This window comes from Equus asinus, chromosome 21, assembly GCF_041296235.1.
Source record: "Equus asinus isolate D_3611 breed Donkey chromosome 21, EquAss-T2T_v2, whole genome shotgun sequence".
Classification (NCBI taxonomy): domain Eukaryota; kingdom Metazoa; phylum Chordata; class Mammalia; order Perissodactyla; family Equidae; genus Equus; species Equus asinus.
Window position 1 is genome coordinate 81,856,478 of NC_091810.1, and position 14,611 is coordinate 81,871,088.

Here is a 14,611-nt window from a genome sequence, read left to right on the forward strand (position 1 = left end):
GGAGTGGGTGAGGGGGAGGTGCTGGAACTTTGAGTGGTCCTGGTCCAAGAGGGGAATTTCCAGAGTTGGAGATCAGGGAAGGGCGGCAGTGTCCGATGCTGGTGGCTGTCAAGAGCGGGTGGAGATAGGGATCGCTTGCCTGAGGTGCTGGAGGAACTTTCAGGCCAGTGTTGTTAAGGTCTTGAAACCATCCATGATACTGGCAGAAAGAGGGGCAGAGGGACAAGCCATGACACTGATGCTGATGCTGTTTGGGGAACCAGACCACTTTATTCAGACAAGGCAAGATTAGAGCCAACTGTGCAGCTCTGTGGCTCATCTATTAATTGTTAGGAAAGCAAACTATTCTTAATTCAAATTTTTCAAAAAGAAGATTTCAAAAGGCAAGAAGTGACAAACACGGATTTAACCAGCATGCTTTCTAATGCATTATTGAGTCCTTGGTGTAGGTGTTAAAAAAGGCACACATTTCGCATTGACCTCCTTGAGAAGCACTTGTGGATTTACCATTAATAAATCCCTTCTGGTTCTCACTCTCCCATTAGTTGTGTGATCACATAACAGTATTTTGATCTAGACTGTATTTCTTGTTATAATGATTAGCATTTTATACCTTAGACTCTTTGTGAAGAACAAGATAAATTGCCTTCATTTCTTCTCCTTGATCAACCACACATAGCACTTCAAAAAGAGAATGATCAGATTTTGCACTCTCAAGTGCCTGTTAACTGACTTCTGGGCAGGATATATATGCACCTCATTTTTCAGACGGGTAAACCGAGGCTTTGAGCAATTACTGGGCTTGTGCAATTGACTCATTTTAAAAAAATTTTCAAAACCCAGTGAGTTTGCTTAGGAGAATACATGGAAATGGTTAGTGTTGTGGTTCCCAAGTTTCACTTTTGGTGAAATTCAATCCTTCAAATGATTGAATTTTTAAAGAAACGACTTTGCTTTTAATTCACTGCGGTATCCCAGATTCTGACCTATTGTATGCACTCGATAAATATTTTTGAATGAATGGACCAGTTGCATCATCTCTTCATTTAGTTTTATTTCGATGATCAAGTCTCTTTTATTGGTTTTAAAACATTTTTGAGCTTAATATTTTAAAACAATAGTTCTTCATACAAGCTTTTTTAAACAGCAAATTCTTTTTGGAGATAATTTGGAACAAATAGAAAATACACATACACCCTTAAAGGAAATATAATACTGGTTTTCTTTTGTTTGTTCTGCAACTTGCCTTTTCACAGAACACTGGGTCTTGAAGACCTACTTGCATTAAGCACAAATGGTTCCATGTCACTCTTTCACTCTTGCATAATGTTTAGTAGTACGGCTGGATCATAGTTTAGTTAGTCATTTCCTTAATTAATGGCATCTAGGTTATTCTCAATTTCTTGCCATTTTGAAATTTGCTGCATCTCTGCACATTGCCTCCTTATGTGCCTCCATGGCTGTTTCTCTAGGTTAGTGCTGAGCAGTGAAACTACAGTTCATAGAAATGCCCAATTTAAGGTTTTTAAGATGCTGTCGAAATGCCCTACAGGATAAAACTGCAATTTATACTTTACTGTCCATCTGCCCACATTATTGCCTACATTTAATATTAACAGACATTTGTTTTTGCCAGGCTGTTGGGTGAAAAATCATATCTAGTTCATTTTTAGGAGGTAACTTTGTTATTGTAAGCATATGCATATGTACTCACATATAATGAATATACTGTACATATATGCGTGTATATATGTAGCACATACAATTTAAATATTAATACCTACCCCTCAGCTGAATATGAAGAATGCCTTAGGAGCGTCTTCCCAATTGTGCAGCAGTAATTCATTCATTTTTTTCTCCTGTATGAATATACCATGATTTATTTTTTCTGTTCTACAATGATGGGCATTTGAGCTGTTTTCCTGTTTTTCCCTATTTTGCATTGTGCATCAATGAGCTTTCTTGTGTATGTCTCCTGGTGCGCTGTGCAGGAGCGTTGCTAAGGTATACCTAGCTGTGAATTGCTGAGTCTCAGGGTATAATGGAGACGGCTAGTAATCCATCCAAATTCATTCTCCCCGTCTTTGCACATGGTGTCCAGCGAGACATCTTTCCCAATTTCCCTTTTAGTTGGATGTGGCTATGTGACTAAGTTCTCACCAGTGGAATCTAAGCAGCTTTCCATTCAGCTACTTTGGGATCAGAGCCTTAAGGCGGGGTGGCGGGGGGGGGCACCTCTTCCATGCTCTCTTCTCTCTTCCCACTACCCCAAATCCAAGGGTGGTTGTGGCCCAACTTCAACTTTGCCGAAAATGACAGTTCCTAGTTGATGGCAGAGCAATGACATGGAAAGAACTGAGTACCTGAATGACCGTGGGGATCAAAATTGTCCCTGATCAGGACAGTAAACTTCAGGACTGATATGTGAGAGAGAGAGAAACTTATTTACCTTTAAGCCATTTTATTATTAGTGTCTTTATTATGGCGGCCTGTGCTTACTCTAAAACATAAGGAAGCACATGTTAAACTCTGCTGAGTGATGCCATACTCCTATCCAAAGTGTTTGAAGCAATCGACACTCCCACTAGGAATGTATGAAAGCTCCTGACGCTCCATATCCTACCAACCCTAGCTACTGTCTGACTTTATTACTTTTGCCTATTGGTGGGTGAAAAGTATTATCTTGGTAGTGTTTTCACTTGCAAACGAGGTTGTACATCTTTTCAGATATTGTTAGGTCATTCCTATTTCCTTTTACCTGAAACGTCTATTTGAATCTTTGCCTTCTTTAATATTGGGTGCTTTTTTTTTTTATTGTGGTCAAATATATATAATATAAAATTTGCATTTTAACCGTTTTAAGTGTAGGATTCAGTGGCATTAATTACATTTACAATGTTGTGCAACCATCACCACTATCTATTTCCAAAACCCTTTCATCACCCCAAATAGAAACCCTACCCATTAAGCAGTAACTTCCCATACTCGCTTCTGCAGCCCCTGGTAACCTCTAACCTACTTGCTGTCTCCATGAATTAGCCTATTCTAGATATTTCGTCTGAGGGGAATCATGCAGTATTTGTCCTGGTGGCATCCGGCTTAGAAATATGGAACACTACGAACTTGTGTGTCATGTTTGTGCAGGGGCCACAGTCATCTCTGTATCGTTCCAATTTTAGGACATATGCTGCCAAAGCAAACGCTTGAGCACTTTTAAAATGTTCGTTTATTTTTGGTTTGTAGAGGTTCTTTATATATTCTAGAAACTAATACTTTTTTAATTAAATGGCTGCAAATACTTTCTCCCAGTGCGTGGCTTACCTATGTTTATGGTGTCTTTTTGCACCAAAGTTTTTCATTTTATGTAGTCAAATATATCTATATTTTCCTTTGTAATTTGTGCTTTTTTTTTGAAATCCTCTTCCACCCACCCCACTTCATTAATATCATTAAGATATTCTCTCATATTTTCTTCAAAAATATTTTAAAAGTTTTGCCTTTCATATTTGTTTTTAACCCACCTGGAATTGATTACATTTGGTGTGAGAGAGGAATTTAATTTTTTCAAATAGTGTCAGCAACATTTATTGAATTGTTTATCGTTCCCCCAGTCCTGTGTGATGATTCCCTTCACACGGATTTTCCACATACACATTGGTCCTAAATTCCCACTCAGTGCTATATTGTTTTAATTATGGTAGCTTTATAAGTATGGATAGTTGGTTAAGGTGAGGCCCTCCATTCTGTTTGTCTTCAAAATCGTCTTGGTTGTTCTTGCCTTTGCCTTTGAACTTTGGATCGAATTTTTCAAAAATATTGTAGATGCTTTTCTTGCATTTGTATTAAATTTGTAGTTAAAATTGGGGAGAACTGCCACCAGTTTTCTCACCCGTGAACATGATGTATCTCCCCAGTTATTTAAATATTCTTTAACAAAATCTTATAATTTTTTCTATACAGGCCTTTTAAATCTTTCTTTAGGTTTGTTCCATGATACTTTAGAGTTTTTATTGCTATTAAAATGTCATATTATTAAAAAATATTCTTGTTTTTTGTTGATGTTTAGGAACGCAATATATTTTTATGTATTGACTTTGTAACCAGCAAACTTCCTCATCTCTCATGTTTGGTCTAATGATTTGTCTGTACAGTCTCTTGGGTTTTCTGTAGGGATAATCTTACTTTTTGTGAATTGATATGGTTTTCTTTCTTCTTTTTCTCTCTTTATAGCTTTCATTCTTTCTTTTTTTTTTGGTGAGGAAGATTGGCCCTGAACTAACATCTGTTGCCAATCTTCCTCTTTTTTTGATTGAGGAAGATTAGCCCTGAGCTAACATCTGTGCCAGTCTTCCTCTACTTTGTATGTGGGTCACTGCCACAGCATGGCTGATGAGTGGTGTTGGTCTGTGCCTGGGATCCGAATCCACAAACCTGGGCCGCTGAAGCAGAGTGTGCCAAACTTAACTACTACACCGCTGGGCTGGCCCTGTAGCTTTCATTTCTTTTTCACGTCTTAGAGTGGTGGCTATGACCTGTAGTAAAATGTTGACTAGAAATAAGGAGAGTAGGCAGCCTTTCCTTTTCCCCAACTTTAAAGGGAATGCTTCTGATGTTTCACCATTAAATATCTTATTTCCTCTGGGGTTTTGGTAGATACCATGTCTCAAGATAAGCAATTTCCTTTCTATTTCTCTTATTAAATAGTTTTGAAATTGTGAAAAGTTCTGAATTTTTATCAAATGTTTTATCTGTGGCTATTGAGATGACTATATATGTTTTGTCCTTTAATCACTTGATGAAGCAAATAGATTTCTCTAAAATTAGACTTTCCTTCCAATGCTGCGACAAGCCCAAATTGGTCACATTAAAAAAAAAAGTATACAGTGCATTGCTGGATTCAGTTTGATAATATTTTATTATATATTTATGCATGTATTTGGTCCTTTATTTTCCTTTCTTGGACCATTCCTCCCAGGTTTTGGTATCAAGGTTATACTAGCTTCCTAACATAATTGGGAAATAGATTATTGAAGGTTTGGAGTAGAATTCACTGGCAAAACCATCTGGACTTAATGTTGTTTTCTTTTTGGTGGGTATATTTTTAATTACTGATTCAAGTTATTTCATGGTAATTGGTCTATTCAAATATTCTAATTTTTTGTAAATTAGATTTGATATGTGAATTTCTTTATTTCCTTTAAAGAAAAACTTCTATTTCATTCAAGTGGTTCATAGCGTTCTCAGAAGTTTTGTTCTATACGTATGTCCCTCTTTCCACCCCAAATGCTTTATCTCATTATACATTCCTCGTAAACCAGCTCAACCTTGTCAGAAGTTTTTTCTGCTTTATTAGTGCCTTTTTTCAGGCAGTGAGCTTTGAGGTATGGGGTCTTGTTGATAATTTCTTTATTTTCCATTCCTGTAGTTTTATGTACTTATCTTCATATCATATTTCTTTCCCTTAAGTTAGTTTCAGTTCTATTGCTGTTTTTTTAGCTCCTTGAATTAGTTGTTTAACTTAGACTCTTTCCTCTATCCTGATACACTTTCTAATATTCCAATGTAAGATATAAAATTTCCTTTAAATACCACTTTAGCTGCATGTTAAAGTTGTGAGAGGTCAAAATTTTAAGTGTCATTCAATTTGAAATATTTTTCATCTCCAAATTCTGATTTTTTATGTAAAGGTTATTATAGTCTCATTCAAAGTTTCTTTTGTTATTGATTTCTAATTGAATTGTTTGGAGTCAGATAATGTGATTTGTACAGCAAATTATTTGTCTTTGTTGAGATTTATTTTGTGGCCTGGTCAGCCGTCAGCTTTTGTAATAGTTCTACGTGCACTTGAGAATAATGTGCAATCACTAGTGACCAGACGGGATTCTATATACATCTATTAAATTAACTTGGGTGGTTATGTTGTTCCAATCTTATACTCATTTATCAATTTTAATCTGCTTGATCAATAAATAGACTCTATAGATAATGTATGTTAAAATCTCTCTCTATAATGATAGATTTGTTAATTTCTCCTTGAACTTCTGCCCTTTTTTTTATTTATAGAATTTGGGGACATGGCTTAGGTGCATAGAAATTCAAAATTCATATGTCTTCCTAAAAATATTATTTCTTTTATTATTGTATAGTGCTTCTTTTATTACTAATAATGCTTTTTCCTTATTTTTTTGGGAGGTGTTAATCTACCTATACCAGATATTGAAAATTAATGTTTTCCTGGTATATTTTTTCTTATCCACTTACTTTGAACATATGTGAATCTTTATGTTTTAAGTGTCTTTCTTCCAACGGTATATAACTGGATTCTCTTCTTAACCAATCTGAAGTTCATTTTTTTAAATGATGAATTTATATTTATTGTGATTGCTATATTTGGATTTATTTTCATCATCTTATTTTGTGCTTTATGTATGCTATGCTTTTCTTTCCTTATTTTTCTCTCATTTCCTGCTTTCCATTGTCTTGATGAAGTTTCATTGCTCCCCCTTGTCCCGCTGCTTCCCTGGAAGTGGTTACCCTTAACCTTTTAAAGCATGGCTGACTTGACAACATCTAAAATTACTCAATATCTCTGCCTGCCTCCCGAAGAGTACCTGGGTTTTAGAAAAGTTTTAGATTTTAACTCCCATTCTAGATGCTAGTCTTATTCATTATTTTAGTGTTATCTCACTTTTATAAACACCAAAGATTTATCCACATATTTACCAGTTCCTTTACTCGTTATTTCTTATTTCGTCTTACTTTGCTCTTCCAAGTTCATTTCCCTTAATCCTGCACTATTTCCTGTAGTAGATCTCAGAGACAGTAGCTTGGCGGTAACCTCCCTCAGTCTTGCTAGAAAATGTCTTCATTTTGCTCTCAGACTTGAATAAAAATTTAGCTGGATATAGGATTTTAGGCTATACTAAATTTTAAACCTAAAATTATTTTCTTTCTGCACTTAACATTTTGCTGCTGAGAAGACTAATTGTCATCTCTGTCTGATTGTTTTTAAGAGTTTTCTCCTGTCTTTGGTATCCTGAAGTTTCATTACAATTTGTCTAGTCATGCTCACTTTTCATTTATTTCGCTCAGGACTTCCTACATCTGTGCTCCTGAATCTGAATGATTGACTTCTTTCATCAGTTCTGAAACTTATCTGCCATTTTCTCTTAATATTGCTTATCCCCCCATCCTTTTATTATTTCTTCTTAAGTATTTTAAAAATGATAGTCTTCTGTTTGCTTCACTCATATTTCTCAACCTCTTTCAATGGTTTACCTCTCTTTACTTTTCTGTGTTGCATTATAGTTCATTTTCTCAGCTTTAACTTGAACTTTGGTAAACCTCTCTTCAAGTACATCTAATCTCTTACACCTATCCATTTAGTTTTTCATTTTAATGTCTTTTAAAAGTTTTTCCTATTCCATGTGATTCTCTCTCAAATCAACTGATTCTTTTATAGAGTGTCTTATTATTTTAAATATTGATACTTAAACATCTTTCTCTGATAATTCTATGATAGAGGTCTAATCCTGTTTGTTTTGTCTGCTGAATTTTGCACATGATAGATTCATTCATGTGTTCTGTGATTTTGGATTGTGAGTTTATGTTTGGCAGGGCTTTGTCCGTGGGAATCTCATGGAGGGTGTGTCCTTGCATTTCCTTCTACCTATGCATTTACAACTTAGTTCTTTTCAGTTGAGCTCTCGGCATGAGAGATCTGAGATCAAGTAGTATAAATATGAACTGCAGACCCATGTAAGTGAAGGCCCATCATAGGAATTCTGAGGGGAGGTTATTTTCTCTCACAACCTGAGCCTAGGCTGAGAGGTAAGCTTCCTTGTTCTCCTCTATGGCACTGCGTAAACTTTTCTCTTAGTCTATTCTTTCAATGAACGTGTTGCAATTTGAGGCCTCAGCTTCACACTTTAGTCTCAGTTCCAACTTTCTGTCTTGCATTCATTCAAAACCTTGTTTCCAATTGATGTACATTAAAATTTGAGCCATCAGATTTCCCAGACCAGGGACTAATCCCCATCCACACCTCGATGTAAGCTCCCACATTTACCATTCTGGATTTTAGTAAATCTTTATTTCTAGACTCTTGGAGATACTTTTTATGGGCTCTGCAATATATTGAAAAGAAGCCGTTTTACATATGATCGAGTTTTTCTAGAAATGTTTTCTAGAAATGTTCTAGAAATGTTTAGCAAGAGTTTTGTGGGTAACCTATAATATTACCATGACTGAAAGTTATTCTTTTACTATTTAATTATTTTTCTCTTTGTTTTAGGTATGATACATAATGATACTATTTTTTAGCCGATCAAAGAGTCTTTTCAATCAAGATTCAATTCATTCATATTTGTTATTGGAAGCGATTTCTGTCATTTCTTATAAATTCTAATTTTTTAAACCATAACTTCCCTTCTGTTTAACTTTTCTTAAATTCTTTTTTTTAAACATAGGGGTTATATTTTATCTTCTTCAGTAGTTTCAAAATGTATAGTATACTGCTTTCAAGTATACTTGTGGAAAATTTTAACTTTTTAAAACCATTTTTAAACCAACTTTAACAATTTTAAACTAATTTCAGTATTTGTAAGATTCAAGCACAAAAACACAAGCTGCTGAATCCCTCACCTGTGAACAAGGAATTTCACAAAGCTCTCCTTCCTTTCCTTACATTCTCCTTCTCTTTGGTCTTACTTAATATAATTTGAGCTTTAGCCTTTTTTTTTGTAATTATAATTGTAACAAGATGTATATTCTTCATTGAGACTACTTTTGACATTTTAATTCAATTTAAAAGCAGTTTGCAAACATTTAGACTTGTATTTTAATTGACTTTTTTTGCTTACCACCAAAGCTCATTTCTTTGTCAACTGGAATATATTGTTGCGTACTTTTATTCTAAACTCTTGCAAATTTTCTGAGACCTGAAAATGTCTGTTGCTTTCAGCCTGCAGGAAATATATTTTTGTTTGTCACAAATTTTCCCCTCATAAAACTCTATATCGCTGGCTTCATTCTCTTTTGGAATTTAGTGTTATGAAGTCAACAATATTTATTCCATTGTAGGTAATTTATTTTTCTATGTATCTGTTCATGTGTCCTTGGATCTTACATCTGTAAGATTTCTTTAAAATTTCCATATGGTTCAAAAACATTGCCTGGATGTGACTGTCAGGTCTTTATTCAGCTAGTTGTATTCTTTTATAGCTTTGCCGTTACTCTCATGGCATTTGTACTGGTATCTCTTTTAGGAACTCGGAAGTCTTCTAGGAATGCTTTTGGGGACTCTTTCAGGTCCCCAGCCCCTTGCAAGCAACAGACACAATTTTATGTAAGTTGGTTCTCCATTTTCTGTCTTCCATGTGTTTTGTATTTTCTCTTAATGTTTTGTCCTTTTCTGTCCATTTTGTATGTGTTCTTTGAAAGATTCTCCAGTTTATCTTCTGCATCATCCATTCAGTGTTCATCAGCAAAACATCTGCTCTTTACAGCCACCCCAGCGAGGAGTTTGATTCTGACACTGCATTTTTGTTTCCTTAAAGCCCTTCTCTACCTCTTTCCCCTCCCTCCTTTCATTCTGTTGCCTTTTCTGCTTAACTGGTTTTCTCGTAAGCTTGTTCCCTTTTCATGGACTTTGTCTTCATGCATGCCAAAGGAACTTCCTGAAAATGTCTCTTGACTGTGCAGAGCATCATTTTCAGAGGGATGCTCCCCTCTGAGTCTTGGAGACGCAGTCCCTGTGCTTCATTTTGCAGTGTTCTAATAGCCCCCTGGGCTGTCTTGACCCCTCTTTACTGCTCTCCGAGAAGGGGGAGACTCATTAGTTTTCACTGTTTTTCACAAGGCAGGATAAGAGGACTGACCTTGGGCCCTCCATCCCTCTACTTGCTTGATGGTTGAATCACCTTTTTAGACCTACAGCTGGAGGGCCAGCCAATATTCAATTGTCAGTTGCCAACGGGCTTCATCTAGTGTATATCTACTCAGCTGAGGTGGCCTCTTTCTCTAACTACCATCCGATTCTCTGGTGCTCTGACCTGATGTGTCACAGGAAGAACTATAGTCAGCAGGCCGCTCTACTCCCACAGTTATGCCTGTGCCTACTCCTTGACCATTGTTCACCTCCAGAACGCATTGGGTGTGTCTTCATCAGCTCATCCATTTGCCCAGTTGTCAGACTCATTTTCAGGCTCTTCCTGGGTATAAGAAGACCCTGGGGAAGGGAGGAGGATGACCAGGGGAAACTATTCTTTGGTTTGAAGTTTAAGCAACAATGGTGTTGGATATTTACTCCATTCTCTGGTTAGTAGAGATGCTGGGTGTCTGAGTCAGGTATTGACAGAAAGAGAATTACAGCATACATCCCTATCTATTTCCTTAAAGCAGCTTCTCTTTATAGAAGAGAACTTGGCATATGTCATAAATGTGCTTGATAGGTTTTTCTCCATCTAGCTTCTTCTGCCTTATAAGTATTGTCAGTTGCTTCCACATCCTGGCAATTAGGTTGTCTGTCAGTGTTCATTCCCCTCATTAGTGAGAGTCTTCATATTTGTCTGTATTTGCTGGGGTACTTTCCCGAGAAACAAGGAGAGGCTTGTTGGAAGCCTCTAGCCAGAGGCCATTTTGTACAGAAAGTCCTGCAATGCATTTCAGTGTCTGTCTTCCTAGGGAAACCATGAGATCCTTAAAGGGAGGGGCCAGATCACAGACACCACAGGGTCCCTAGCACCTTGTAGGCAACTTGCACAGAATTGCTGCTCAATAAATGTTGAAAGAACAAAAAAAGGAGAGGAAGCTTTTTGTTATTTGTCTATTATCCATTGTTAAAGTGTTTTAAATGACTCATAAAGGGTCTCTCTGCCTCTCCAAAAAGAATTGATGAAAATGTGTCTTGCAGCTTAAGAATCGAATTAAAGGCAGCCTGGGTCATGGAGTGTGTAACTAAACCTTTCATTTATGCAGTTAAGTAATATTTAAAAAGAAAACAATGGGATAAGGGAGCAACTTGATAACTTCGATTGTACAAGACGCCCATACGATCATCCTCAGGATGGTTACTATTTGTGTACACTCAATACTACTAAGCAGAAGGAAGAAAATAGGCTCGCACGACAACAAAGGCATGTAGGGTGCAGGTGAGCAGGAACTTTCGAATAGGGTAGCTTCATAACGTGTGGAATTATCCAGGGAACTTGGGCAATTGCTTTCACTAGAAATGCTTTTCAACCTTTTAGACACAAAACTGCTTAGCGGTGAGGGTGAGCTGGCTGGCTGCCCCAAAACCTTCCAGCCAGAAGGGCCTCTGAGCCCCGGCAAATGGGTCAAGTCACCCTTGGGTGCCTGAGAGCCCTCAGCTGCTGGCTTGGAGGCAAGCATTTGTCACTTTGAAGTAGTGATTTAGTGATATCAAATAGCTTGTGATTAATCAAGAAAACAAGTGAGCATTTGACATCAGAGAGAGAGAAAAAACTAGCCAAAGAGATGCTTTGGGGAAAATAGGCACCCAAGCTTGGAATCCCAGACCCATGGTGCTTTCAGGGATATTTACAAATCATAACCCAGTGCAAGAGAAAGATCAATCTGCGGCATAGCTAAATTAATATTTAACTTGCTCAGGAAAAGTCAATCCCCTGGGTTATTAGGGAAATTAACAAAAGCCTGAAACTCTTACCTGAGCCATCAGCATGTTCGGAAAGGCATCAGCAGGTTTTCCCTACTCCCTTCTGAGTTGTTCCCCACCCCCACCCCAATCCAACCCTCTCGTCTAATCCTTCTTACTTTCCCCCTACCTCCTCCTCTTCTGGCCACAGAACCCCTCCTTCTCGAAAAACCTGATATACATGCCCAGCAAAAAGCAAAAAGCTTCCAGAGCAGAGGTGAGGTCTGAAGCCCCATCCCCTGACCTCTCCCACACTTCCCCACCTGGGTGCCCCCCGAGAAGGTCTCAGAGCACAGTTTTAAACTCCCAGATGGAGAAAGTGACTCCCCAGCCTCACTGTGCAGCAGAATCAATTGAGGCAGAGGCTATGAAATGACATTTGTGGCTCTCCCTCATCCCCTCTGACTTAAAACCCTCAGGGGTGAGGCCCAGGGATCAGAAGAGATGGAGCTGGTGATTCTCGCATAATGTGCCTGGCACAGGTTGAACCTCAGCAGGGTCCTCCTTGGGATCCCTGTCCTTGAGGTCTCCCAGGCTCCTCTCAGGAGCGATGTTCTGCCGTTGGAGAATGGTCAGTTCTGTCCTTAGCAAGACCTGGAGGAGCTGTTCAGTACTCACGCAAAGATGTGTAGCAGAGATTGTGTAAGAGGAACCAGCTGAGCAACAGTAAGGCTTCCTGGGAGACAGGAATTTTGGGTAGAAATACAAAGCAGGAAATTAATTTCATTTCATTTGTGCATGAAAATGTCCAGTGCGTGCTTCTATGCAGAAGGTGCTCAATAAATGGAAGCCATCCCCCTCATGTCTAACTACCCACCATCACCCTTTAGCTGTTGCCTTGCTTGATTCTCTAGTCCTTCTCACCACCTGACATACTTTGCCTCTTTTTTGTCATCCTTCACCACTACACTGTGAGCTCCTTCTGAGAAGGGCCTGTGTCTACTGAGTGCCCAAAGCCTAGAGCAGGGCTTTCCTGGCTCAGAGCAGGCATTCGATAAATCTTTGTTGAATATGTCGGTGAGTGCATGACTAGCCAGGTGCAAGGAAAGGAGAGCCCGGGTGTGGGGGTGGGCATAGTGAGGGGATCAAGCTGGCTGAGCAGCCCAAGCCCAGAGGGGGTCTGGCAGAGTCGGGGCTGAGAAGGCAGGTTCCAGAGCTTGCAGAGAAATCTGGATGCCATGCCACAGTCGTTGGTCTTTCTTCAGCAGACAGTGAGGAGCCACCAGCTTTCTGTGCTGGGAAGAGATAAGATCAAGCTTGGCTTGAGAAGATGAGTTTGGCAGCAGAGTGCAGAAGGATTAAAGGGGGAAGGGATGGAAGCTGGGTGACCATTCAGTGACGCTCCTGTTGTTCAGGGGAATGCAGCATGGGCTGGAACTGGGACAGACTCACTGGACTGGGACAAGGGCCTTGGGAGGAGGATGTGGCACAGGGGAACTTTGCCAGACCTGCCTCTTAAGAGACTGTGATGAGATGAAGGAAAGAGGAGTCTGAGACCCATCCATTATCCATCCATCCATCCATCCATCCATCCATCCATCCATCCATCCATCCATCATCCCTCCATCAGGGGAGGCCTGGAGGCAGAAGAGCAAGTGAAGCTGCCAAGGAATTGTCCGTGAACCAGGGGAACAGAGGTTCCAAGGACGGAGCCTGGGGACAAGCCTCTTTTGAGAATTGAAGAGGGAAGAGTAAGAAGTGGTAAGTCACATGGTAGGAGAGCGGGGACTGTGGACACTGAGGCCAGAGCTCCAGGAGAATGGCTGGTCACTGATGTCAGAGGTGCTGAGGGTCCAGGATAGGAGTGGGTAACTGCAAGTGGGGCATTCCCAGGGTGATGGCTTCAGAGATGTCAGGACATGGTTGGTGGTGTGTGGCAGGGCGGAAGGGCAAATGGCATGGTGGTGAGGAGGATGATGAGGGAGTGGAGGCAGATGGGATCTTCTCTTCAGGTGCTGAGGCAGGGTGGGGTGGAGGGTAGGGGACAGGGAGGCAGCCTGAGGCAGTGGAGGAAGCAAGGTGGTGTCAGGGTGGGGAGAAAGTCTTGCTGTGATTGAGGGGGAGCAGTCCCAGCAAAGGGGAGACTAAACACACAGGGTGGGAAACTAACTTAGTAAAGCCTGAAAATGAGGAGGGAGAGCAGGAGAGGAGTCATCCCACCTGCCCACTGTTAACTCATTAACAACTCCGGGAAAGGCTTGGTGGGGAAGGGGCAGCTGCCTCCTCCATTGGGGGGTCGGGGGTGATCTAACAGGTCCTCCTTGACCCCGTAGGACCAGACTATCACCAGGTCGGGGGTGGGGGTGATGGGGTTAGGACACTTCTCCAACATAACATTACAGCCTCAAGGCAGGTCCTTGATATAGAACACTCTGGGTAACTCCACAGACAGGAAAGGAAGCGGAGCTGTGGGAGCTGGGCCTGGGAGACTCGATGTGACCTCCTAAGCCCAGCCCCTTGTTGCTGCGGGTGCAAGTCCTTCCAACCCACGCCCAAGGCCTCGCCCGTGGTGACAGCGCCCTCCTCTGTGCGTCTCACCTTGCAGAACCCTCTGCTGACCTAATGCATTCTCTGCTTTCATAGCTGGCTGTGTGACCCGTGGTCTCTCCTCCCTGACCCATCCTCTGGGGGCAGCGCCCTCTGTGGATGCTCACAGAACGCATTCGGAAGTGAAAACTAAAGCAGCCAGAGACCTCTGGAGGAGAGCTGCAGGGAGTTGGAGAGAAGGCATATCCAGCGCTCCGCACACACTGGAGCAGCAGCCCAGGTTCTCTGAACCTTATTCATTCAACAGATTTATGCCATCCCCTTCTACGGGCCACGGACCGTTCTAGGCACTGGGATTCTGTAGCGAGCAAAACAGACACGAATCTCAAGAATAGAACCCCATTCTAATAAGGGGAGACCCACAATGAAGAAAATTGTTCAGTAAAAACC

At 40.2% G+C, this 14,611-nt stretch overlaps 1 pseudogene; it reads right to left on the reverse strand.

Annotated features, from left to right (window-relative positions):
* Positions 1 to 3,101: 3,101 nt before the first annotated feature.
* LOC123279743 (U6 spliceosomal RNA) lies at positions 3,102 to 3,199 on the reverse strand (annotated as a pseudogene).
* Between the last annotated feature and the right edge of the window lie 11,412 nt (positions 3,200 to 14,611).